Below are 27,481 nucleotides of genomic sequence, written 5' to 3'. Positions count from 1 at the left end.
TGCACTATGGGAGTTACTGGAGGTAACAGGAGGGGTACTTGGCCCCCAAGAACGTACTTGCACGCCAACTACCACCCCTGTTACCTCCAGTAAGTCCCACACAGCCAGATTGCTAAGAAGTCTTCTAAGGCCATACACCCTTTCTCCACCATAACGTTGGAACAAAAAACAAAACAGAAACAATTAAACCATTCCGTGGTGACTTGTGCTAATGAAATGATCCCACTGAGACTGGGGGTGTTACAGGTCAGACGCCGCCATCAGGGCCTGCCAGGTTCAAGGATATCCCATGCCAACCCCCAGCGGGATAGCGCAGCTCGTCTCGTCGGAGGCATCATTGGATTCCGACTGCCCCAACCACCAGGAGAGCCTAGGGTGACGCCCAATCTGTTTTATCTGAAAGAGGTGGAGGGCTCGCAGTCTGGGTCCACAGGCAAACAGGGGCAGCCCTTCAGACAGATAACTCACCAAGGGATTACAGACATAGTCAAAGCCCCTCCGCGCGTCCTCTACTATGTCCATCATTCGCTCAAGGGCCAGTGCCGCCACAGTCGGGCATGCCATTGTATGAGGGAGGGGGCCTTTGTTTTTTCCATGCTTCAGCTATTGCTATCTTGGCCGCTCCCAAGCATAGCCACATAACGGAACGGTTCTCTTGGGTTCGCTGAGATGTGAGACGCCAGCAGCATTGCCAATTTGTTTAACATATGTTTTTTCCTGTTTTACTGAGAGCTGACGTGCCAGTCGCTGGCCTATTTTGTTTCCCCCATCATACCCTCGGGCTTGGAGGTGTAAGATTGTTTTTTCCACCCTTTTGGTGTATATGGCCTGGACCTTCCCCTTTAATGCTATTACCTTCCGTAGGGTATGTACCGACGGGGCATCTTTGTGCGCTCTTTTTGCCACCCATAGGTCCCCCTCCAGAAGAAGCTGTTCCCCTGTCTGTTAATTTCTAAGAGTGATGGCCAAGGCAATACATCTACCCCTTATAACTGCCTTAAAGGCATCCCAATTGTTCACGTGGGAGGTATCTGTGGGGTAGTTCATGGCAAAAAATTCTTTAATCAACCTCCTCAGGTCGTCCCGGGGAAGCCTGTCTCTCACAAGAGAGTTAGGAAAGTACCACCTAATGTGTTTAGAGCGTGGGGCAGGCCAATTAAACGCTATCTCTAAAGGGGCATGATCTGAGAGCCATATCGAGTGAAAATGAGCCCCCAAAAGTGATTGATAGAGCATTTGACTAAAAGAAACATGGTCAACCCTGGAGTAGGTTCTATGAGAGTGGAAGAAAAACGAGAAATCTCAAGTTGCACGGTTAAGGCCCCTCCATGTGTCTATCAGACTCATGCGTTGTAAAGAGGCTTCAAGTGACTTGCTGAAGACCCCTCCTGCTGATCTGTGTGGGTTAGTCGTGTCTACGGATGGGTCCAAAGATTGAAGTCCCCTAATAGGATTATGTCGCCTGTGGCAAAAACCTCCCGTGTTGATGGGAATGGAAGGAGGAAATCCAATTGCCCCGTGCTGGGTGTGTATACTGTGGCTATAGTGCACAAGTGTCCCATCAAGTCTCCCCTAACCATAAGAAACCTCCCCGTTTTGTCAGTTCTAGTGGCGTGGGGGTGGAAATGAACAGAGGAGTAAAAAAGGAGGGCAATCCGTTCTGTTTGGAGTTGGTCGAGGAACGAAAAATTAATGGATAGGCTTTATGTTTCAGGCGAAGGTCTTCGCCTTTTTCAGGTGGGTTTCTTGCAATGCCACTATCCTAATATGATGATCTCCGAGGAATTTCCACAGGCGTTGCCTCTTATTGGGGGAGTTAAGACCCCTTACATTACATGACATACACTTAACCGTCATTCAACACGGGGCATACAGTACTTCCATCCGGAAGAGCCAGCTGGTGGCTTGCTTCAGTCGCATTTCCCCACAGGCCCCATCCCCTCACCCCCCTAACCCCTCAGTAGTCCAGTCATGGAAGTCACATCTTTAAACACAACAGTAAAAAACATTAAAAACAAGTAAGAACAAAAACTTTGATTTGAGAAGTCCCCAGAACAAATTGAGAACCTCACTTTAGGTAGCTCCAGGGGCGAGCCCACTACCACTGCAAGAGCCTCGTTTGCATACCTTCTGGGACACTTGACAGCTAGCAGATCATCATCTTCGAGTGTGACAGAGCAGAGCTATTACCAGGCAATATATGACAAATGTTTACCGCTATCAGAGTTTCAGACCCTAAGTCCTCCGGTGTGGGGAGACCCCCAGCGCAGTTTTCACCCCTTACATTGTCACCGGCAAAGTCAAATATGGGGGGCGAGCTGAGTCCGGTTTGGTTCAAAGGGCCAGAGCTTGCATATGTGTCACCACCTTGTTTACTTGCCGCCTCTCTTGAGCGTCTGCCAGAGGCCGAGTGAGCATCGTTCAGTTCTTAACCAAGCAGGTCCGTCGCTTCTTCTGATTCTGTGAAGTGGAGTTGTTTATTATCGTACAGAAAAGCTATTCCGAAAGGGTAAGTCCACCTATATTTAATTTGGTGTTCCCGTAAATCTTCAGTGATCAGGTGGAATTGTTGTCTTTGAGCTAATGTCACTTGGGCCACGTCCTGAAAGAGAGAGCATGTCGCGCCCTGGAATATGATCCTGTCACTGCTTCTAGCTTTCTGGAGGACCATTTCCTTGACTCTAAAGGAGCTGAATTTGGCAGAAATGTCTCTAGGGTGCCGGTTGTCTCCCTGTAATCATGGATCCACCCTGTGTACTTGTTCCAGCTGGACCTCTGGACATTCATCTCCCAGGACCGTGGAGAAGAGACACACCATTGATGACTCCAGGTCAGGCCCTTCGCATCGTTCCTCCTAGCCTCTCACCCTTATGTTGTCCCTGCGAGAACGATTCTCAAGTTCTTCGCATTTAAGCATGGCGGTGCTCAGTTGGCTGTGCAAGTTGGCGAATCCTTCTTCCAGCGGCTTCATTCGATCTTCTAGTTCTCGGCACTTCGTTTCGAGGTCTAAGGTGCGGGTGCCAACCGAGTCCACGTCCGCTTGAAGAGCCACTAGTTTCACTCCCATCCCTGCTCTGAACACATCAAACAAGGAGCTCATGTCAGCTTTAATGTCCTGTCTCATCTCTTTCTTAAAGTCTCTTAGCGACGCCAGCAGATCTTCTTGGGTGACTGCCATACAGCCCCCAGTTTGCAAGCCTCCCTCCTCTTCCACCCTGGCGCCAGCCGGGGCAAAATAGTTGGAGACTCTGTTGCTTTGAGCCATCTTCAGTGGCATAGGGATGGGGTCTTCAGTCAGCGCTGTGCCACCCCCACCCGTTGAGCGCAAGTCCTGGGCAAAGCCCTCCGGGGCGCCACAGGACTCTGCACGGCAATTGAAGGCGACTGGGTCTGCAGGGCACCCGGCGTTCTCTCTGGTTGGCCAAAGTTAGTATGAAAGCTCCCAACTGCCCGCAGGATCGCCCCTCTGGTACATGTAGCTGTAGTATATGGTCTGCCACCCTTGGCTAGTTATGTTATGGCCGGGTTTCTCCCCTAGCAGTGGCAGCTTCATTTCCCAGCCACGCGCTGAAGTTAAGGCATGTCGGGCGCCGTTTTATGGACTGGCATTGTCCATAGTGGCCAGGCAGGGCGCGCTGAGGGTCTTCGGTACCTCATGCTGGTCAGATGGCTGCGGTTAGGGAGACCCAAGGAGCTCCCTGCCCCTCGCCGTTCACAATACATGTCCCTCACCTGGGTGCTGAGTTGCTCAGCGAGTCGTTTACCCGTGCCGTCTTGCGGGGAGGCTCACACCAGGTCCGCCTAGTTCAAGTCATGCCCCTGCTCTGCTGCAGCTTTCCCCAGTTCCCCGATGGGAGTGAGTTGCGTTCTGTGCCCTGCTGCGTGTGCCTGGTCACACCTACGAACCTGGGAGGCCACGCCAGCGTTTCTCCTATCGCTCAGCAGGAAAAGCCGCCATCTTCGGGAATTCTCCGTGTCGCGGGCTCATCCGAGTTGAGTCTAATTAGACGGTATTTGGGCAAGTAGCAAGTTGACCAAGTGTCCTCTCAATGCTGCGCATCTCAAGTTGTCAATGTGCACGGTTTTGGTAGCGTTTCATGTGCTGTGGCGGCCAGATACCCGGGGCTCGGGGCGGAGCCGAATGGTATCACGTCCGAGCGGCCATTATGGTTGGCTACGCCCCAACCCATCCATTTATTTTAATAGTATATATTTATTAATGGATTTTTGTAGAAAGCTGTTATTTAATTCTCTTTCCTTTTAGTCACATTGTGTTAGAGGTATTTTTACAGCTCCCAGAATCAGACTGGTCAAGTATGTGACTTGATGATGTTACCTTTGATTTCTGGTCCATTGTCGCGGCAGATGGAGATCTGAGTGTAATAACCATATCTAAGTAAACAAAGGTAGTCAGGTTTAATTACTAGCACCAAAAGGCGCATGAATTGTTTGATTAGGAGAGGGAAGAAGGATGGAGCCCTTTGTTGCCCTGCTTGGGACCTGCATCTGGGAGGCTTAGTGGATTGAATTCTGATTTCCTGACAATATTTTTTTAAATGAATCGTGGACCCATGTTAAAGATGTTCCTTAGACTCAGTGGCACTGTCACGGTCTCTAAATCCCCAAATTGTAGCTAAATGTGTGGCCTTTCCCCAGGGTTAATGAGCTTCAATGCTAGCTAATAATCTTAAGTACAACTCACCTTTCTAGTGGGGGTGCCCTCTGTGCAATATGGGGCTAATGCCTGTTGGATTCATGTTATCGTCTGCCACACAGGGAAATGTCTTATTGTTGTTTAACTTACTTCATATGGAGAGAGTCCCAATAAAATTTTGAAAGATGAGCATCAAGCAACATCTCTTAAAAAGCAGCAAAAGCTTGTTTGCCTTGGCTTCAATAAACGAAAGCAGTTGTGTTCTCAAGGCGGTCAGTCAAGAAAGATTGTCACAAAATATGGAGTAAAATTAGGTAGTGCCTGGCTCCAATTCCATTCTGCTTAGTCGTCAATGATATCCACAAGAGCATTGGAGCAGCTTCCGAGCAGCTCGCATTACTAGCAGGTACCTTTTTGCAGGGCCATTTTATCGACTACAGACAGCTTTAGATGTCTGTTAGCCAGACCTGTTGTTTATAATATACACATGTGGGCTTTGGGTCAGCCCCCATCCCATGATAGGTTAGCTTTGCTGTCTATCTTCCTTTCCTGTGCAACAATCATTGGCATTCCTCCCTGTTCATGTGAATGTTATGCCCTTGAGCATGTCGGTGTCGCAGTATTCTAATAGGTTAGGCTGGATCCTTCCACTTCTGACCTTGCATTAAGGGAACTCCTTTTACTTTTTCTGTAAGCAGGCAATGGAAGTACATATGTTTTTTTTGTTTACTCCTCTGTGCTGCTTCAGTGTTAAACTTTCTCAGCAACTCCTCTGTTTCCGTGTTTCTGACTTACCCTCCCATCCTGCTTGCTTTATTTTTATTACCACCCTCCGTTCACAGTCTCATCAAATCAACCTTCCTCTATGATGTCTGTGTCCTGATTCCTATGGGAATTCTTAAAAATGTTTATTTTTAAGAGTATCCATCAGCTGCAACGCCCTGGCAGGCTGCAAGCAACCTTTTTTTAGGCTTTATGTGTCTTTTTATTTGTTTAAAATATTTTAATATACCAGTCTAGCATGGACATCTGTCATATTAGATTGGAAAATTACAAATGGCCACTGGAGTCACAATACATTCACACATACAATACACTCATCACAGCATACACGGCTCAAAGAGCCAGCTGCTCATCCCTCACTTTTACCGTGTCCTAAATATCCTAAATATATCTTGGAAAAGGCAAGAACTTAATTCAGCGATTGGCCTTGTTTCTTGCCAATTTCTTCTCAGTCTATAGGCCATATGATCATTCTGTATTAGAACAAACACCACTGCATGGCAAACATTTCCCTCTTCCTCCCCACGCAGGGTCTCCACAAACATTGAACAAGCAGTGACGCCATGGAGCAGGACAATGTTCATGCTCAAACCATGGTTAATGGTGGAGGAAGGGATTAGTTTGCAGGTCTGGGCAAGCAGGACGACAAGAATGATATAGTCACGTGAGATCTGTCAATAGAGCTAGGGGGAGTGACAGCCATTTCCAAGTCAATGAGACTCAGGAGGTGGTTTGACAAAGGCAGAATATAGTCATCAATTTCTAATCTATAGGGAGTATTCTACCTAGCTGACAATGTGTACAGACGGTGGCCAGGGTAGAGGAAGATGTCTACAATAGCTCCTTTTTCGTTACTTGATTGCAGCTTCATTGTCTTTGATGGTCATGGTCTGGAAAAGAAAATACAAGGACAGTGGCTCCTGTTCAGCGGGTGAAATCTATGTAAGCAGAAAAACATGTTCCTGCTTGTTTTATCTTGTCTTCGTTTTCCTTGTGAATAGCACAATGACTCAGTAATCACAAATGTTGGTGACTATAGGTTTGCTCTAACTTTAATTTGTAAAGATGTTGCGCAAAGCTATTAAAAGATAGTCTGTTGCAGGATCTAAACCAGGGGTCCTCCAACCAGTAGCTCATGAGCTGCTACAGCTCTCCAGGTACCTCTAGCTCACTTGTGTGCAGCCCAGCTTACTAAATTAGAAACTTTTGCTTGGTTTAATAAATATACATATAAAATAATGGAGAGTATACAACACTAATAATATTAGTAGCTCCCAATGAGTTTCATTAAACATAAATAGCTTTCAGTACAGAAAAGGTTGAAGACCCCTGATAAACCCTGCTTTACTCTTTTTCCAAAATATATCAGACAGTCAAATTCACTTTACTGATATTTTAGTTTAGAGAGCTGGTATTCCATCACTAGAGAACAACCTCTTTTAACTTTTACTGGATGAGAGCTAAGAAATCATAGGGGCATATTAAGAAGGGCTTTATCTCCACTTTTTTTACTTTAAAAGCCAAAGAAGCGGAGATAAAAATATCGCCCTATCAACAAAAGGGTTCTAACATGCAAAATGGCATCTTAGCACCCTTTTTCACTACGCTTCCCTTTGCATCTCTAATGAGATGCAAAGTGGGCGTTCCAGAGCAAAATAATAGGAGAAATGTCGCTAAGCGACATTTCTCCTATTATCAAGCTTCACGCTAACCCTGTTAGAGACAAAAAAAGCAACGCTAACCACGGTTAACGCTGCTTTTTTACATTGGCTAATTTTCAGATTTAGCCATGTAATCCAATGGGAGGTGGATTACATGGCTAAATCCACCATGGGCTATCAACAAGGATATCTCTATCCTTGTAGTTTTATCTCTGCATTACCAGTGATAACCTCCCAAAATGCCACTATCGCTGGATTTTTTATCGCCTAGGCGGTTAGTGTTGTTAATAACGCGCAAACCAGGCGATATTATCCAGCGATAGCGGGCGTTAAAACAATTAACGCTAAGCGCCCTTAGCGTTCATTTTCCCCGTTCCTTGTTAATATACCCCTTAATTTTTTATCAGCACAAAATGGCCACTAGAGGAACCTAGCACATTATCAATATTGAGCCATGCAAAATGTAAAAATAACACAGGAATGCACATGCCGTGCCCCCAAACAATACTGTCAATACAAATTCAGAACCCACAGGTTTGTTTGGCAGAAGCCTTCATTTTCTTTAGTCCTTGTGTTTAAAGCACTCGACGTGTCCCAGGTCGACAATGAATGCCCTTCGAAGACCACATGCAATGTTATGTTTTAGGGCTCTTTTGATGTGACAGGCCAATTCCTTCTGACAAACAGGCGCATTGCAAACCTGACAGCATATGCTAAGCAGGCGCACGCGGTTGTCTCACCACTAAATTTATTATATGCCTCTATGCCAAATTAACAATGTACAAATGGATGCAAAACATTCGGCTCCTGGGCATTGAGCCAGCTGTTTCTGTTTTACGGCAGGGGGGATTACTTTAAGTGAGATCAATTGGAGACAAAGGGTCTCTGGTAACAGCATTCACAAAGAGCGGGCGTGCTATTTGAAAAAGTAGTCCCAATATATACATCTTGGATGAAAGTGCAGCCCTCAGGCGCAGATTCCAAGTTAGCACATTTTTAAACAAATGCAGTTTGGACTATGCATTGAATTTAGGAGATCAAGGGGAATTGTATGCTGTTTTTCTTGTACAATGCTTTCTTTCCCTCTTTGTCTAGCACAGCTTTCTTTGTCTGAAAATGCAAAGTAACACCAGGGCAGCAAAGGCCGCGCCCAAAATGTATGGGGCAGGAAGCACTTCAGTGCAATCTTTTCTACAAAGGGTGGCCCTAGGCTAGATACCAGCAACTGGACGAACCATGCAGTCAGCACCCCAACTTTCTTTTTAATTTTTGAATTTGATTTCTTCCTGGAGTTTATTGTTGATTTTTTTTTGCACTAGCCGACCATCTAGGTGCTTGTATGGTTCTAGAACCCATGTTTCTCACAAATACATCAGGAACTATACATGTAGCAGCAGTCTGCGCTAACACACAAAAAGAGCAGATACAGCATGTGAAGCAGCAGTGAAATTTGCCATCATATATGTGTGTGTGTTGTGTGTGTGTGCACGATACTGAGGCCGTAGGTCAGATCTACCCCATGTTTGCTACGGGGTTGCACAGGGGCTTGTGTGCCCCAAAAAGACAAAACAGCAGAATTCACCCAGTTTCTGCTGTTAAAGTGGTCGTACAACAAAGAACTCATCATCTGGTAATGCATACAAAATGGCCATCTCAGGAGTCGAACAGTGCAAGAAACCCTATGTTTGCCCACAAAGCCACTTTCAATGACACCTATACGTCACATGTGGGCTTTACATGAAATCACACATCTTACATGGCTGACGCTGTGCTGTTGTCTTTACATAGGAATTTGTACTGTAAGATGTACCTTAAGTATAAATCATGTGCTGTGCATTGCTGACATGTGCAAGGCTCAGTGTCTCAAAAAACCTTTTTTAGCTAAAGCACTGTGATGATATAATTGAGAGGCAACTCAATGTGAATCTAGTGCAGTGCAGTTTTCTGTTGTCCGTGCAACGCAACCCTGTAACATTTCATGCAGTGCTCCATTGCATGGAAGTATGCACAAGGACTTGGTAGCAATGGCTAGCATAAAATCCGTGCTCCAGGTTCACCCTTATGTAGAAATTCCTACGCGAAGCCAGCTGCAGCCCTCTAGACCCCGGGGCCTCATGCTCTAGGAACACTACTCTCTGTATTTGAGAAGGAACTCCTTTTATTTTATTTTGGAATATTGTCACCAGCTATATCCTTCTGGATTACACATTCTGTTCCAAGAATTTCTCAAGCCTTACTCTTGCATCACAAACTATTACTTTAGAGGCATTACTATCTTTCACAGTGCCCGAGCATACGTGTGTTGGTTAGGGAATATTAAAGTATTAAAGCTCCCTCTTTTGAACTTTAATACTTATATCTCCCTTTTGTGTCATTTTAGTCCCTATTCCTGCTGTTGCTGATAATTCTCTGGAGTTGTCAGTTTGTCTCTGGTTACATTACCCTTAGATAATCTAATTACTCCCTTTGATATAGAGGTCGGATGAACTTGGACTGGTTTATTTGGAAAGTGCTCTGTCATCTGGAGTTTCTTATGGGCTATCTGTCTGCAATTGCATCAGGATTGCAAGATCTTTTACACTCCCTTCTGAGGAGTACAGAACTAACTGCCTCTCAGAAGGGTGCTTACAACTTTCTTTTAAATATTGAGCTCCAAGACCAAATGGAGAATTTTCTTCAAAACTTAGGAGGACTGTGGTGGGTCACTGTAGGATCTGCTTCTTATGGTTACCCCCACTTTTTGCATGATGTGATGCTGTTTTTGACTGGTGGTCTGACTGGGTTCCTGCTAATCAGGACGCCAGTCTGTCTGCTTTCTCCCTAAACTGTTATGTTATGTACTTAGATACACCCCCAAATTGGATACTGGGGTACCCTTGTGAGTCCCTAGTATATGGTGCCCATGTACCCAGGGCATAGGTACCCTAGAGGTCTCCCATGGGCTGTAGCATGTATTATGCAACCCACTAGAGACCATTTAAAATGGAACTACAGGCTTGCCATTGCAGCCAGTGTTAAGTGGTTGCAATGGACCACTTATGAAAGATATAGGTTTACAATATCTAAGGGTCACTGCACCTAAAACCTGTAAGTCACCACAATAGCAGGCCTTTAGAAACCTGAGGGCAGAGTGTTTGGTTCTCAATGAGAGGGTGTCCCTGCATGAGCAAGGCACCCCTACAGCCTACAGAGTCCATTCTCCCGGGTTGTCAGTGAAGCAGCCCTATACTAATATAGAGGGGCATTACGTGACCGTGTGATGACCATCTCGAAAACGGCTGTAACAAATCCTATCATGTTTGGTGTCAAACATGTTGGAATCGGTTACTGGTGTGGCAGGTATGATTCCACCCACTGGGTGAGCCCTCCATTAGGCTGTCGGTGTTCCCGGGACGAGCCTTCTAGTCCCGGATAGCACAAAATGGTTGCTGCCGACGAGAGACACATTTCTGCTCTCCGGCGGCTGAACTCTTTTGCTCTCTTTATGGAGGACATGGACTTGACAGTATATCATTCTAAATAGTTTATCATGGAGGTGGGACCTCATAAAGCAAATTACTTTACTTTTAAGCTAGTACCATCGCCAATATCCAAGACTAATGTCTTCTCCTACTTCGGAGTAGTGTTTGACGACTCTTTGAGTTGGTCCCCCTATAACACTTGGAGGAAAGGGGACCTGGTGAAATCTTCTGCAGCTGTTTTTACCTGCGCCACCAGAGTAGGAGGGAAACCAATGGGGGTGCTCTTGAAGATTTACCAAGCCAAATGTATCTCAAAGGCCAGTTACGGGAGCGAGATATGAGGCCATATCGGGGTTGGGGCACTGCAAATTGCCGAAATGTTTTTCCTGCGTCGGGCCATTTCTGTGCCACAAAGTATTCCATCATATGTTGTGCACGAAAAGCTGGGGATGCCCTTCCTCTCAGACAAATTGGCTTTTCCTCCCCTGGCATGTGACTGTGGGATGTGGGATTTGGACCAAGCAGGAAAATACACTCAGTAAGCATGTCCTAAAGGACTATCTTTCGCTTGATAATCTCTCGCGCATCCGATGGCTCCAGTACATAAGAGTAGGCCTTTCCAGGTTAGGTAGAGCAGAACTATTTACTAACCCTGAGCATATATGTAAGAGGGACTATGCATGGGCAAAAGAGTGTTTTTTAATAAGGAGCTGCTGTGAAAGATAGGAAATAGAGCTTTGTAAGCCCAGTGTGTGCAGGCACATTATGTTAAAAATGGTGCCAACCACCAAACCATATCTTTTAGGGCTCAAAAGCATCCATGATCGTTTTTTATTGACGAGATTTCGGCTCAACCTTTTCCACTATCTCTTGGCTCAACCTCGTGGCTCCCACAAAGGTCAGTGCCTCATCCCTGCTGCTGCGACGGTGAGTCTCCTCAGGACATGATGCACTTTTTAATGTTTTGCAGCTTTTATGATGTTCTTAGAAAAATATTTATTATTTAGTGCTATCCTTCAAAAAGATGGGTTCAGGAGGGTAAGACCAGCATTTATCTTTTTACAACTCCTCCCTAATGATAGTGTTTTGCACACTCTCAATTTTTTACGGGTTGCTCTCAGACTCAGGTCAAGTTGTGATTAATTTCTGTATTATAATCTATGTATTTTTACTATAAATCCAGTGTAATTTGATGTATCATCATTAGCTAAATCTGTATTCTGGAAGATGCTTTTATTCATGTTTGTTAGACTTGTATGGTTTTACTCTTAAAACCGAATAAAGTTTGTTGATGATGATGATGATGACTTATTTAAAAGGAATTTTTAGGCCGGGCAAAAGTATATATTTTTTTGTCAGGGTGAAATTGCATTTTAAAATCTGCACACCCATGCTGCAATGGCAGACCTGAAGACATGTTTTACAGTGATAATGTAGTGGGTAAGTGCTGCAGCCCATTAAAGCATTCATGTTGCAGGCACAGGTGGTTCCATATACTAGGGACTGACAAGTAAATTAAATGGACCCATCAGGCGTGGACCAATATTAAAGTGTTTAAAAAGAGAGAAAATGCACTTTACCACTGGTTAGCAGGGGTCAAATAAGCAGAGTTTGAAAGCCAACAAAATAGTGTTCAATTAAAAGGCAAAACATCCCAGGTGGCCCTGCAGGAAGGGCAACTGAGATTGAACACAAAAAATGTTGCTGTTCAGATGCAGTGAACATGGCAACCGTAGACCAAAGCTTCAGTGCCATTTAGGAGCCATCATGGCAGCAGCTCATCTGAAGACAAAGGGTTCTCCACCAGGGAGGTGGGAATCATTTGCTTTAATCTGCCAGGGCTCTGTAGTTCCTTTCTCCTTACTCCTGGCAGAAGGAGTACAACCAATGAACCACTAAATATGTTCCTCTGTCTCTTGTGGCTATACCTTTTTCCCACTCATGGAAAACGCTAGTCCACAGAAACAGCTACTTCTAGTTAAGTGCTGAACTGCATGCTTCATTGTGGGGTTAACAATGGGCCAGTTCTCTGCCCTGGGAATAGCTTTCCGAATTAGAGGTTCATGGTTAGGCTGAATTTTATCATTCCACTGCCTTTCCCCGACAGTCATAATTTCTTTCACACAAGGAATCATCTGTTCTCTGTTTATACCATCTTTCTGGCTTTAAGTAGTGAAAGTGGCATCTTATATTGTTAGCCTATTAATTAAATTCCCTAAAATGATCACAGCACAATTCCCATGTTATTGCATTCTTTCTTCCCCAGCACTTGCTGACTTTATGTATGACTCAATTCCACACACACTACTTCCCAGTTTTCCATAACAGCAGCGGAGAACCTTAGTCATAATTGTTTTCTTGGTATCCCTGACTGCTCCTCCATGTTCACACATGCCAGCATTTGCCATCCCCTTGTCGTTCCCTACCTGGTCATCCCTACAAAGGTCCCAAGATGTTGCATGTCTGGATGTCTCTGGGATCCCTTTGCATCAAAGATTTTCTGTGCAGTTATCCCCTTTTCATCTGATCTGTCAGTCCTTAGTGTCCCTAGTCTTTTATTCAGTGACCTTCTGTATTAGATAATAACTGACACTGGGGAAGTTTGGGAAGGAAATTCATTGGTCGTGGGTGAGTCATAATTATGTGGGCCATTAACACCTCCTCCTAACTTTCTGGGATGTAGGAATGTGCAAAGCAATGAAATTAAAATGCACTGAGTGCATCCCAAACCAGCAGCTGCATTGGGAACAGTATTCTTAAAAACAGTTTGGGAAAGACCGTAAGGTATCAATATGTAGAGGCAACATTCTTGTGACATTTGTAATACATACCTATGTTCACCAAAGATTTTCATTTTCATTAGTAAAATGCTTGAAAAATGATTATTTAAGTAGCTTCCAAGACAAAGTTGTAAAGTTAGACTATTAACCACAGTATAGTTTTCCCAACATGCAAACAAGCTTATCTTCTCTGAGAACAGGACTCTTGAGCACATGTTACCCTCTTTTTTAACATGCAAGTAGGCCCATGTACATGTTTTACATGTGACCATTATTCAACTTGATCTTGTTGCTTCAAAGCAAACATGAAGCTGACTTACTTAATGGACACATTATTAAAGAAATGTGAAAAATTGCATATATTGGCATTAAAACACTGAAGCCTCAGCCCCAGTGTGACAGGTCTTTTTCTCAACCCATGTCCATAATTTTTTCCCCAGTAGTGGGTGGTAAATGTTTTGATTTGGCTCACACTGGATGTTTCCTATTTATATCACTTGCACAATGTATAAGAACTTTACTGTGAACTCACACAAAAGACAAAAAACAGTTTCTTGTTTGGAACTCACAAAGGATTTTGCTTGGGGCCAAACAGTTAATCATGGGGCTTCTAGAAATAAAAGTCAGGCACCACAGATCTTAGTCTTTGCAGGAGACTGTGGGAGTTGCAAGAACATGACACCACAGTGATGAGATGTTGAAATAGTAGGCTTATACTGATCTATCTTTCTCTGTGAAAATTCGAGATGCAGGTGCAGGGCTTAAAATTAAAAGGGTATGGGATAACAGTTTAAGTTCTCAGTTGAAAACCAATGAAGCCAGTGATCATCTCAGGAAGATGTTGGCATTCTCACGGGGTGGTGGTAATGTTCAAAATATTATGGACAAAATATATGTTCTTAAATCTTACTACAAATAACTTTTCAAAGCAAATGTAGAGGGTGAAGCAAGATGGCGACCGTGTAACACGCTTTGTGAGTCACTCTCTCCCCGCCCTAGCTGTTTCCTCATTGTAACGGAGAAGGAGAAGGGAGGAGGCGATTAGACTGCAAGGCATGCAAAGTTACCCTTGTTGGAGATTACAAGCAACATAGCAGACCACGCAGAAGTTGAAGGTCCGGTTCCGGCTGGTGTCAGTCGCTATTGTCTCGCAGACTGCACATCGGCAGTCAGAGTGTTCAGCTGCATTCTGGTACGGCAGCTTCTGGAGTGTAGTATGCCGCCTAAAGGGTCTAAGCTGGTCCAGGATTGGATAGATGTCGTAGCGCCTTCACAGCATAAAGCTGGTCAAGCCCGGCCGAAAACAGACTGGAGCAGCATTGGAGCAAGTAGAACAGAGAGTGCATAGAGACCTAGAAGTTCAGACACAAACCCCCATATTGAAAAAGGCCCTCAACCAGGAAAATCAGTGATGGGGGCAGCAGCGCCCAACCACACAGCCCCAGTTTTCAATTGCAGATTTTCTTGTCCCATTATTTGGCGCTACTCGGCCCGCTGCAGAGCTGGCACTTGCCATGGAAAAGGAACCATGGGAGTACAGTTTCTCAAGAGGGTATCCCCGGACTGTCTATGGGCCTAGCTCCACTGTATGTTGCCCCTCAGTCACAGCTCTCTGAAGACAGTAAAGAGGCACATGGACCCTCCACTGATTTATCAGATGGCCTCCGGGAGGTATTAGCATTGGACGCTATGCTGGTCAGTGTGGGGGACTCGGCGATGGGGGTAAAGGTCTTGGGTGGTTACACTGCTGTGATCTTGTAGCAACATTATTTATCGATCCTTCTGACCTCTCAGAATCTGAGCCTGATAAGGTGATACCAAATATAGTGCTGAGAGCAGTACCCCCGGACCCCTCAATATTCGGTCCCACATGTTCAGATTAGTGTTCCTGTGGCAATTGCGCTGGAGGGCCGAAAGCTCTGGTGGATTCCCCAGATCATGGAGATACATTTTTCTCACTCACCAAAGGTAAAGAATCTTCCAACCAGAGTCTTAGTGATTCGGATGATGATCTTCACTCTTCTGCCTTAGAGGCTTCAGTGGATAGTACGAGCAGTGCATGTGATGAGCCATGTGCAATAGCCAGGTGAGTGAAATCCTGGAAAAAGACTCCCTGGTCTCCCGTGACCTGAAATCGAATTATTTGGCAACCCAGCAGATTTATCCTGATGATCACACTGGACCAATGTTGTTGCCCTCACATGAGGGGAATCTTCTGATCTCTGTAGTAGGGCCAGAAGAACCTTCACTAGGGCTCATTTACAATTCTATAAATACAACTTCAGGAGGAAAATCATAATGATAGCTGCAGGCCCTGTTAGCAACAAAGAAACAGCAAAAACAATCAAGAAGGTTAAAAAACCTGTACAGAAATAGGTGATAGGATTACCTCGGTGGAAGAGCGTGCATCAGCATTGGAACTTAATGTAGGAGCACTTAAAGGCCAGACTGATGCTCATGAATCTCAGATGATGGATATACTTCGGAAGATGGAAGATTTTAAAAATAGACAGCGGAGGACACTTTGAGATTTCCTGGGCTAGCAGAGGGTGTGGAAATTAATGATGTTAGGGCCTTCATGCTGAATATCCTTAAATGGGCTTTCCCTGATCTGACAATGTGGAATTGAGCTTTGGAGGCCCAGTGCGCACAACGCTTCCCACTGATGCTTAAAAAACACTGTGACGATCAGCCTGATAGACCCAGAGCTGTCTTGGTGTACTTTGGAAGTTTCCTACTCAGGCAAGCAATAATTGAAAAGGCTCATTATGGTGCCCAATGGAGCTATGATGGGCATATCTTTTTTGTGTGACCTGACCTTTGTCACGTCACAGTGGAGAGGAGGTGGTGGCTCAGGCAGCTTATCAAGGCATTCCTGGATCTCAGGGTGAAGCATTTTTGATGAACCCAGCCTGACTGAAGGTTAACTTAAAGGACAGAACTCAGACTTTTATCTGTGAAATTAAGGCTAAGGAGTATCTGAATGACCTCTCCACCGGGACTTGAAGGTTTTTTTTAGTCAGGAGGGTTCTTCTATCATGATATGTCATGAACTTAATCCTGATTTTGTTTTGTCAGTCGCTTAGACTGCACATTTATTAGGTTTCTGTTTTTTGGTGAGTTCTCGTTGGGTTTAGTTGTCAATATGGCTAAGAAATTCTACACGAGAATGGGGGGGGGGTGTGCTTCCATATATTTCTTCTTCTTCTATGTTGGGGTATTTGTCCTCCTTTTCTATTTCCTTCCTCCTCTCCGGTTCTGTATTTTTATTCAAGCTGGGTGAGGGAGCATGTCAAGGGTATTCTCTGGATCCATCATTCAGGCCATGGGTGGCCTGACTGCTTCATGGTTTTGGTAGGAGAGAAGTGGGTTGGTGAGAGGGGTGGGTTCTATAGAAGAGGAAAATCAAGTGTCATGAATGCTTTGTAACAGTGAATTCCGATGAGGCTTTTCTGCAGTAAAAAAAAGTAGGGCACTCTTGATTGATACTTTCCCTAAATTGTATTCATAAGTAAGCTCTGCATAGCATCTTTGAATAATTGTGGGCTGAATGACAGTGGCAAGAGGCATAGGGTGGCCCAAGACTTAAAGATATTTGCAGGCCGATATACTTTACCTTCAAGATACGCACATGGAACAAGGAAGCACCTGCTGGAATCGTTTGGCTTCCAATTGGTTGGGTGTATGACCTAAGGGGCAAGAGCCAGGAGGGTGATCACTAAGTGTCATTACTCTACAGGGGCATTAATACTATGGTCTGTGTATGGCTCCATCACCAATGATGCCAAATTGTTTGACTGGTTGGGTACCGAATTGGCACTTTGGCCTACTCTGATAAAATCTGTGGCAACTTCAATATCAATATAGTGAGAGGAGTGCTGGAAGTCGGTGGTAACTATTGTTGTGGTCGGAAAACCAAACTATTCAGATCTCTGTTTACCGGCAGGAAGGGATCATGGATTAGTTGACACCTGGCATAAGATTAAGCCATCAGATCCTGGCTTCACTTCATTCTCTGCCCCATATAGGTCACACGCTTGCCTGGACTATTTTTTTCTCTCTCACGGTCTGCTCCGTGAATGTAAAATTGAAACATTTCTCTGGGTCATGTCAGATCATATCCCGTTGGTCTTACAGATAACAATAATGGGCTTGGCAAAGAATATGTAGAATTGGTCTTTTGAGCAGGCACTTTTGTCCGATGAAGAATATATTAGGCATATTAGTAACTGGATCCCATAATTTATGGAGCATAATAGAGGAAGCGCTCTGTTAGGGTAATGTGGGATGCCTTCAAGTTTGGCGTAAGGAGGGAGACGCTTACCTTTAGCTTAAATCAGCAAAGAAAAAAGAGAAGCAACAGTTGATGGAGCTGTATAGGGGGCCGGGCATAGCCAAATCACAATTAATCCTGGTGACATCCGTGGGGGTGGATATCGAGAGGACACAACACAAAGTAGCACTTGCTAAAGCTGGGATTAGATATATATGAGAAAAGAAAGCAGCAGATCACTTTCTCTCCTGGAAGCAGGAATGATATGAGTACAGTGTACGGGTGGGCCACAGGTGGGTCAGCTAAACATTTTTTACACAAGGTGTGATAATCGAACTGAAGGATCTTAGGGGTCCTGAAGGAATACGAGAGGTTTTTGGGGAATATTATGAGAGGCTCTATAGTGATGAAGAGGGGCAGGAAGACGGGGATATTACGGTGCCTGGAATTTATCCCATTTATGAAGTTTAATGCTGAAGATCGAGCTTTGTTAGATGCTCCCGTCTCTTGGGAAGAAAGAAATGCTGCCCTCGGGTAAAGCTGTAGGCATGGATAAGCACCATGATCACCAAATAGTCTCTACCTTTTCTTGAACTATTTCACATATGGTGAAACCGAAATACAGCTGCTGCATTCACAGTCTAACATACCCAAATTCCTTAGTTCTCTTTAGCTAAGTCCTGCATCAATAAAAATCTCTAACAATTTAGGCCTTCTAGAACATTGCTTTGTTTAATGATGTCTAATTGGGCTTTGACACCTATTGTGACATCATTCACCAGATGGGCCCTTTAAATCAGGGAGTGGCTCTTTAGGTCCCGGTTGTTCTGTGGAGTCTTTGGGAAAGTCTTAGGCATTCAAAGGTTCATGAAACTTCTACACCAGCGGGCATATTTATGAACATATCACGCAGCGCAGCAAATCACCTTGCTGCGCTGCATGATAGGGAAATGGCAGGAGTGGGCTGTACTTAACAATATATGGTGCATCATTCTTGTCATTTTCCAGCGCTGGCGCACAATGCGCTGCCTAGCACCAACACAAGCACCCTTGCACTGTGGTGCAAGGGTGCTCGCACTGCAAGCAGGATTGCTTATGTGCAGAAAGGGGCACCTTCCTGCACAAAAACAATCCTGAGAGGCATTTTCCTCTTTCTATGTGTGCTGCAGAATGAGAAAATAACGAGGAGAAATAAAGATATTTCTCCTCGTTATGCCTCACCTGGGGTTGATAGCATTTTGACGCATTACCAGTGTTGCTAAATCTAGGAATGCACCAAAATCCATTGATGGATACATGGTGACACCCACACTCCATCCATGGAATGCCTTTCCAGGGCAAAGTAACACAAAGCAGCGATTTGCACTGTGGTGTGTTACTCTGGATATATAAAGCTGTGCAGGGCCACACATGGTGGATTTGCGTGGCTTGATCAATCTGATTTTGCGTCACCCTTGCGCCCGCTCGCGTGGTGCAATTGCAGCGCAAGACCTACATAAGTATGCCCCAGGAGTTCATTGGAGAACTCACGGTTGACCCAACCAGACCCACTGTATCTTGAATATTTATGAAAACACTTTAAATACTTGTTCACAGCCAAATTTCCAAACGTTCCAGACAAGGTGCACGAACATGTGTATTTTTCCACCTGCAACTATTTTTATGCAGCTGAAGTACAATCCAGTGTAAGAGTTTTTTTTAAAGTTTCGTATTATTTTAAGAGAAGTGCAATTACATGAGAATCCTATTCAAACTACTTTACCTCGTGCTGCCTGGCGCGTGTCTCTGTGGACATGCATAATGCACAAAATGAATCATTTCTGAGATTTTTTTTTTTTATAAAGAATGTAGGAAGCATCGAGTAGCAATTAATTCTACCGAAGTTAGTCAATTGTTCTGTAAGTGCTTCTAAAATGTGCATAAATTGTCAGAAGAAAGTCATGCAATCGACAGTTACCATACCTACAGTATGTCAATCACTGTTAGACATGTCTTGTTCTGAAACATGCACTGAGTTAAGTGCAGAAAAGTATATGCGACGCATCTGCTTCCCGCCGTGGAGGGTAAAACACACGCCCATGGTGTTTAAGAATTCATTTCCACATAGCAGACTGGGCAAAGCCAGCCTCGTTTCAGTTTGCGAGAAAAATGCAAAAAGTAATGGATTTCGGATTCAAATTTCCCTTCCATTAGTTGAAATTAATAGGTTCCGACTACCCATAATAGACACATTCTCAGGAGAAGAAAAGAATTTTACATCTGTGATTTTCATTTTGCCTGCAGGCCAAAATAAGTTTTCTTTTATATCTTCCTGTAATGTAGTTGAGCTTAAATGGACGTACATTTGTACAATGTTGCAAAAGCTTATCTGTATTCTGGTCATTGCAATGTCTCTGTGAAATAAAATACTGAAAGTACTTTACTGTCTGGCAAAGTACTGGACACCATAAAATGTGATGAAGGAATGAAGGGCTAGAAAAAAAATGTAAATCAAAAAATGCAATTTGCAGGTGATACATGTAGTACTGTAAGCATCGTACATATGGGAAACCCTGAATAAGATCCAATATTTCAATTACGGGTTTCTGGTGACGAAATAAATCACAGGCCCAAATGATGAGTGGTTTGTAAATGTCACCGGAATCCCGACACAGCAACATAGGGCCACCTTGCTCTTATTACTCAACACGTTGTTGGTGCAGTTAGCATGTAATGACTATTTGTATTTAAATAGGGAATGAGAGGTTTTTGACACTCCTCTTTGCAAGGAATGGACCCTGATAACAATTGAATGTTCAAGTTTTGTTTGCTTTTCATGAAAAAAGAGGTAATTATACAAAGGGCAGGGCAGATCTTAGTACAATAGTTTGGGGTTGTCATTATCAATTGCACTGTTATGTGTGGGGACTAAAAAACTGTAAGGAAGTTAATTAGGCTGAGAACCGACTCCCAGTTGAATGAAATCCGTATTTCACATCATAATTGGCCCGAGTCTAATTCTCCCATTGAATAAAATATTTAAATCCACATTTCATGTGCTAAATACAATTCTCAGCCTGTAAATATTGTTTTTTTAAAGCACTTCTTTTCTATTAAATAAAGGCTCCGAGCATGCCATGTATAGTATATGTATGCAGATATCCAAAGTGTATTATGGTATTTATGTCCATTGCTGAGTGGGGGAACGGCCATGACTAATGAGAGGTGAAGCTTTGTTTAAGTCATGATGCCCCTTCTTTCTTTCAATGAAACAGGTTCAAACAATGGGCAAGCATATTATTGTATAATATGACCATTTGTAACATGAAATGTAAGCAAAATGACACATTTTACATGGGGTACTCATGTAGCCCCCCCCCCCCCCCGTAAATGATGTAGGAAAAGGTTTGCCAGGCAGATGGAAGGGTGAAACAGATGGACAGGGCCAAGTAACCAGTCCATGAGCCAAATGGATAGATGAATAACCCACTGGATGGCTTTGTGAGCTTCTAAACAGGAAAGTACATGAGTATTTTAATCTGATAGTGAAGAAATGCAAGATTTATTTTAAATGTAATCCCACATTGTAAGTCATGTTGAGTAAAGTCTATGAAGCAATGGCTTGAGCTTTCATGGAAGGCAGATTTGGAAGTTCTGTCATTAATTAAAGTTCAGCTTGAAAGGCCTTGGGGTTTACTGCTACAACTTTTTATGTTACATCTTATTACTTTCAAAGCAATCTTTTGTAACACAAACTCCTAATAGGGAACATACGCATAAAGCAGACTTTTATTATTAGCCGTCATCATGCCAAATTTGCTTTAAACAGCATGTTTTAGGGTTGAACATCATATTAAATCAAGCACAATAGAACCAGATGAAGCCTTTCTTTGATACTTTCAAAGCGCACATTTTTGGTGTTGCCCTTACTCTGATTAATAAAGTCTACCTGGTAGGCATGGGAATGCATGTAGATTTATTTATTTTTATTTTTATCTTTCCATGTCATCGTATAGCAAAAACCTCCAGAGTTACTCTTCACTCCTTGAAAATAACTAAATCTTTTTTACAACTAAAAGACATTTGCCATTTAGGGCAGACCATATACTATTCTGGATTGACTATGCAATGTCATCCTAACATATTACCACATTCCTGTTATCCATATTAAAAGCAGATCTACATTCTACAGCCAGACTGATTTCTGGACCAAGAATATTGGAACATACATTGCTGATTCTAAATGATTCTTGTTATGTTCCCTAGTATTCGGAAATTAACTTAAGGTTGGCAGGTATCCCCTTCAACGGCCTGCACCATCAACAATCAGAAGACCTTTGTTTTTCTCTCAAAACGTAAGTAGTCTAGATTATTTAATATATGAAACCGATCATTAAGAACTCACAACACTTCTACTAAATCATTTTCTGAAGCAGTCCTACCCTTTGCTAGTCTCTCCTTATTGTCCTTGGTTTTGTATTGTATTTGTAATTAATATCTTGTAAGCGGATGAATGTTGAAGATTCATGGTTCTCAAAAAACAGTAAAAAAAAATCATGAGAAAAAAATCCAAGATATGATGTCTATTCCATTTAAAAAAGGTCCGGGGTGCCAGGTGCCAGAGAGGTCCACTGCTTGGATATTTACATTTTTAATGCCTTTCAAAAAGGGAGCAGTTGAGAGATAATCTGAATTTCGTCAGGCAGCTTATTCCATACTCTTCTGTCACTTACCATGACAGCTCTGTTCCCCAAATGTTTTGGCCTGGGTTCTTTGGATTTTATTGACTAGTTTCAGCATACATCCTATTAACAGACTCTATGCTGATTTCCGAATGGTATTGCTCTTTCTTCTTTCTCATTTCCACTATGACCCTCTCACATACCTACCATTCTCAGTTTCTAACAATTTCTTCTCAGTCCCTAGACTGACTGTCTTCCTTTTCTCCTCCCTCACCTAATTACACTCTTCTCCCTTTTTCCTCGGCCCTCCTGCTAATCGTTTTTTTCTCTACCTCAACTGCCTGCCTTCTTTCTCTCCAAATACTCCCTAGTATTTCACAGTTCTCTCAATTCCGCTACTCTATTTTTCCTTATCATTATGTTAATCATTGCCCCTCATGTTTACTACTTGTGGATTTTGACACATGATGAATCTCTTCCTTGTCTAAAATGACCTTGTCTATGATCTTTTCCTTGTTTTTTTTTTCATTGCTATCTGTGATAGCTCTCTATAAAGAAAGTATTGCAACTTAGTTGTTGACGTGCAAAGTATACAGGCACATATTTGATAGGGCACTGATTTTTTAAATCTAAATTAATAAATCACAAGCTGAGAGTGCTTAGCTTCTTAACCAAATAGTTACACAAGCTAAGAGGTGCTGGATCAGCATGTGATCAATCTATTCCGAAATCCTTCCTGTGTCACTCTTTCTAGAGCACCAGTCTTGTTGCTGAGGGAAAGACCTAATGTGGGGGAGATGTGAGCGGTCTTGAAGTAGTTTTTACTTTATCAAGAATGTGCATTGGTTGGACATTATTGTTTAGTTTCAAATTTGCATTAACTTTACTTTGTAAGAAAACAAGGTGTGTTGTGGCTGATTGAGGGTGTGCTCTTTCAGATTGTTGCAGACTTTGTGAAGAAAAGTGATATGTTCCTCTCTGTTCGACTAGTGTCTGTTTTCTGGTCATGGTGAAGAGTACATGCATGGTGTCTCTTTTCTTGTGTTGAGTGCTCTTTGAGATTAAGCTAAAGTAATTTCTTGGATGGCTAAGTATCTTGGCACTATTACTGTTGTTGTTCTATATTTAGAAGATACATAAGGATATAATATATTTGTTACTTAAGCTAAGAGTAACAGGATTAAACTTAATCTACCCAAAGTTGATTACTATTTTGTTCATTAATGGACTACAATCTTCAATTGCTACACCTGGCCTCTTGGCATTGGTTTGTGAAGTGACCTTACCATTGTAAATGTTGGGTGATTAGCTCATGTTGGCTGAAGATTGTGATGGCCATAAGGCAAAAATGCGATATTTGCAGTTTTGGTTGCAGTGTGTTTGAGCAAATCTGAAGGCGCTCACCCTTATTCAGTCTCAGTCAAAGGCTAAAAGGCTGTCAGTAACACCTGATAGTCAGAATCATAACTCAGTAGTGCTCAACATCTATCTGGCTAACCTATCAATGCCTCCTTCTGTCTGCATGTAAGCAACTTGTCTATACAACTGTCAGAATGCTTGGCGGATGAAGGGTTTGATAATGCAGACCTGCTTGCATTGAAATCATTACAAAGAAGAAAAGGCAGATGAAGGTCGCTGAATGTTGTCGCACCTGCTGAAAGGCTGTGTGTCTGTGGAGAACACACTATGTGGAGGTGCCCACCAAGAAAGCAAAAATTACCAGAAGTCCTTGAACTCTTTTGGTGCTTGGAGATGATGGCAGCTTTCTCGGATCATTGTGTATAGCTTCCCTCATATTCACCATTCATCTTTGCAATGCAATCATGCTGCAGTGTTGCTGCAGCCAGGAGACTGAATTGGCATTTCGGTTTGATGAACTACTCTCACAAGAGACTAATCGATTAAATATTTGTATTCAGAGGAGTGTTCAGAAGTCAAGTTGTGTCACGCAAAGAACAAACCTTAACCTCTTTTAAACGTTTGATCATTAGTGCAGGTTTTTGGAAAATTTGTTTCACATGACTTTTGGGGTTCTTTTGATGAAGTAAGAAAAAAACTTTAATAAATCTTGGTATATATATATTATTATGTGCAAGGTACAATAGGAATTTCTCAAATGGTAAAAATATGTTGTTGGCGTTAGGAACCACAGAACAATGATGGTTAATTGACCTACAGATACTCACAGAATAGTTAGGAGCTACCCCTGTCGTATCCTGAGAGTAAACATTAATGCAACAGAAGGTAGTTACCTATCAATTGAGAAGGGCTGCTAAATTGTTTACTTTAATTTCAGATATATAGGCTTCACTGAAAAAACACAGTGAATAAGTTACACACAGATGCTACTGAGGCATATCAGCACAACTGTTAGGTTAGGTACCATGCTTTACATGACAAATCACTAAAGATCTACATTTGCCATTAGATTTCCATGTTGATCCACAGATGTTAGGAGTTATATGTTCTTCTGGAAGCAGTACAACACTCATTCCATGATTCATGACAGATCATGATACCTTCCATATTCACGGAGCATGGGAAGAACTATAATTATGTGTCTCACTTTCCGTATAATGCCTTTGTAGGTGAGATTGGTGTGAGATTCTCATGGCAATCACTTTATAACTTTCCAAGTCCAGCAGAATTGTGGGACAGATGTTGAAGTCCTATGATACTTTGTGAGAGATCCCATTTGAACTGCAAGCTCTCATTTAGTAATTTGACAACCACATTGGAAATGGTCAAGCTAAGATGACAGCCACACATCTAACCCTAGTTTTAGCTAAAGAGGTAACATTATAAACTAGCACCAGGATTCTACAGAGTTGAATATCCCGATTTTGAGGACTTTGGAAATGACTGTGAGTCACATTTATGAGTACTCAAGACCAATTAGAATGTCCAGGATATTAGCTTCAATATATCGGTACATATGTGCACCTGTATAATACAGTAATGCCAGTATATTCTCACCTTAAGTGGCTTGCAAAGGATCAGGAAAACTTGCAAGACTGCATAAACAGAACATGTTAGAGCATGGAAGGCCTCTGACCCTAAGAAACGTTTGCTTTTTGATTGGATCTGAGCTGAAAATGGTCCTGCCCTACACTCAATATTCAGCAAATTCAAGCACATAATTGATTTCAGAATCATGTACCAGGAGCATTGATAAAGTGTTTTATGACTTGAGTGAATTCTTACTATCAACCAAATATTTTAATATGCCAATTCACTTACCTGACAACATGGTCACTCTTAAATGCTTAACAGTGCAGGATTCCCCTGAAATTCAAAGAATAATACATTTCTAAGTTTGGTTTAGTTTACACCAATATAACTCTTTTCCCCAACTTAGCATGCACAGTGATCATGCATGCCAGCAGAGGCCTTTCCATGATATGGAGTGATACCCGGAGTTGGTCTCTGTGGCTGGGATGTTACACCAAGTGCAGTTCCCTTTCTTAGGATCATAAATGATGTAATTCCCCTGAGCTGTAGAGAACTGCTTGTGGTAGCAAAAAGTGACTATTAAAAAATTCAAGTCTTTTTCCTATTACCTTCTTAGACAGCATCTTATTGGCCTCTTCCATATTTTTGAATTGTTTTAACAGTAACACTTCAGACCTGTATCCTTTTACACCGCTCACTGCACAGAGGCAACATTTCTAAGCAATAGGAGTAAGTTGACTAAGTTAAAAGGTTAGATTATTACGGAGCTCAACTGGTTGTTATGCCGTTGCCTTTGCTCCAATAGTCCAGCTCCAATGGATAAATCTGGTGATGGCACAGACAACTGACTCGCTAGTGTACATAAATAGGAGCCTGAACATTGGTAAATACTATCTACATCCAAGGAGCTTACAAATCAGAAGGATCCAGCTTTTCTTTGGGCGGACATAGCCAGGACAGAAGAAATAAAATGAGATACAGTTTCTTCCCCTTGCAGGCATACCGGGCATACCTTGGACATATCTAGACAAGAGTTCCAATTTGAGCAAAAAGACAATGAGGGAAGAGATCCATGGCGAAACGTAAGGTACAGTTGTCTAGCACCATGGCTCAGTATACAATCACGGAATGGCTCAAATTCAACATAGGGTTTAATATAAAGAAAAGTGCAAGAAAAAGAGCTTTGGGAGGAATTTCTTATTTCTTGATCCCATTTCCATCACCAAAATGCATCTTTAAGAGCTTTCCTAGAGAGTTGAGGGGAATTGTTGTCCTCTGTCCATCTTATCACAGCATAATCAGCAGAGGGACACCAATTGGGAAACGGGCGAGATGGAGAACCACGCCTCCGCTCTCACCTGAGGCTTGCTGGCTCCTGACTCCTGGCTCCTCCTTCCCCTGAGGCCGTGCAGGCGAACTTGTATGGTGGACGCGGTGGACGCGGCGGTTAATGGCGGACGGCAACGGCAACGACAGCGGAAAAGCTCAGCGCCCAGACCCCCTTTCATGACCGTGACCGCGACCGCTACTGATTGTTTTGCTCGCTGCCAGATGCTCGTCTTTGTCTTCACGACGACGACGTACCGTCGGGCTCCGTGGCTTGCTGCGACGCGATGCTGTGAATCAGGCAGCAGTTTAACCAGCCGAGTGCAGAGTGTATTCCAGCGTTGTTGCTCCTCTCTGCCGCCGGGCAGGCTCTTTTCAACATGGGGCTTTACAACGCATCAAAGCTGCTTCTTCCAGTCGGATATTCCCTATTGCAGCAGCACGCAGTGAGTTGGTCATTTTTGATTATTTCTGTCTCTGACCAGTTAGCACAGCCGGTTTGTGGCTTGTGGCTTGCTGCTGGGAAGTAACCCTGCTGAGGGAAGGCGTTATCCTCATTACTTTATTCTTCGGACTTTGAGACTTTGGGGATCTTTACTTTCGGGAGAGGAGAGCGGAAAGAGCGGACCCCTAACTTTAGCTGCACTCTAGTTGGTCTTTGTTCCTTAATTTCTTTTTTTTTTTTTTTTTTGTTCAATATGGGCAAATTTCTCAACACACGCAAGGCCAAAGTTCTCCGTCTTCAGGCTAGAGAAGCCAAAAATGCAGCCAAATTATTGAGAAAAAGTGCCGATAACAGTGTCAGTTTGGATGCAGCTGAGGGTGATGCAAGAGATGCAAGGGTGAAAATCAACAGCTCTGGGAGCTCAGTGGAATTGGAGGTATCTCTGGGCGAATCCCTAACACTGGATGCAGAGCCCCCGCATAGCG

The sequence above is a fragment of the Triturus cristatus genome, chromosome 9 (genome assembly GCF_964204655.1).
Source record: "Triturus cristatus chromosome 9, aTriCri1.1, whole genome shotgun sequence".
NCBI classification, from domain to species: Eukaryota; Metazoa; Chordata; class Amphibia; order Caudata; family Salamandridae; genus Triturus; species Triturus cristatus.
Note: the sequence above shows the minus strand (reverse complement) of the source record.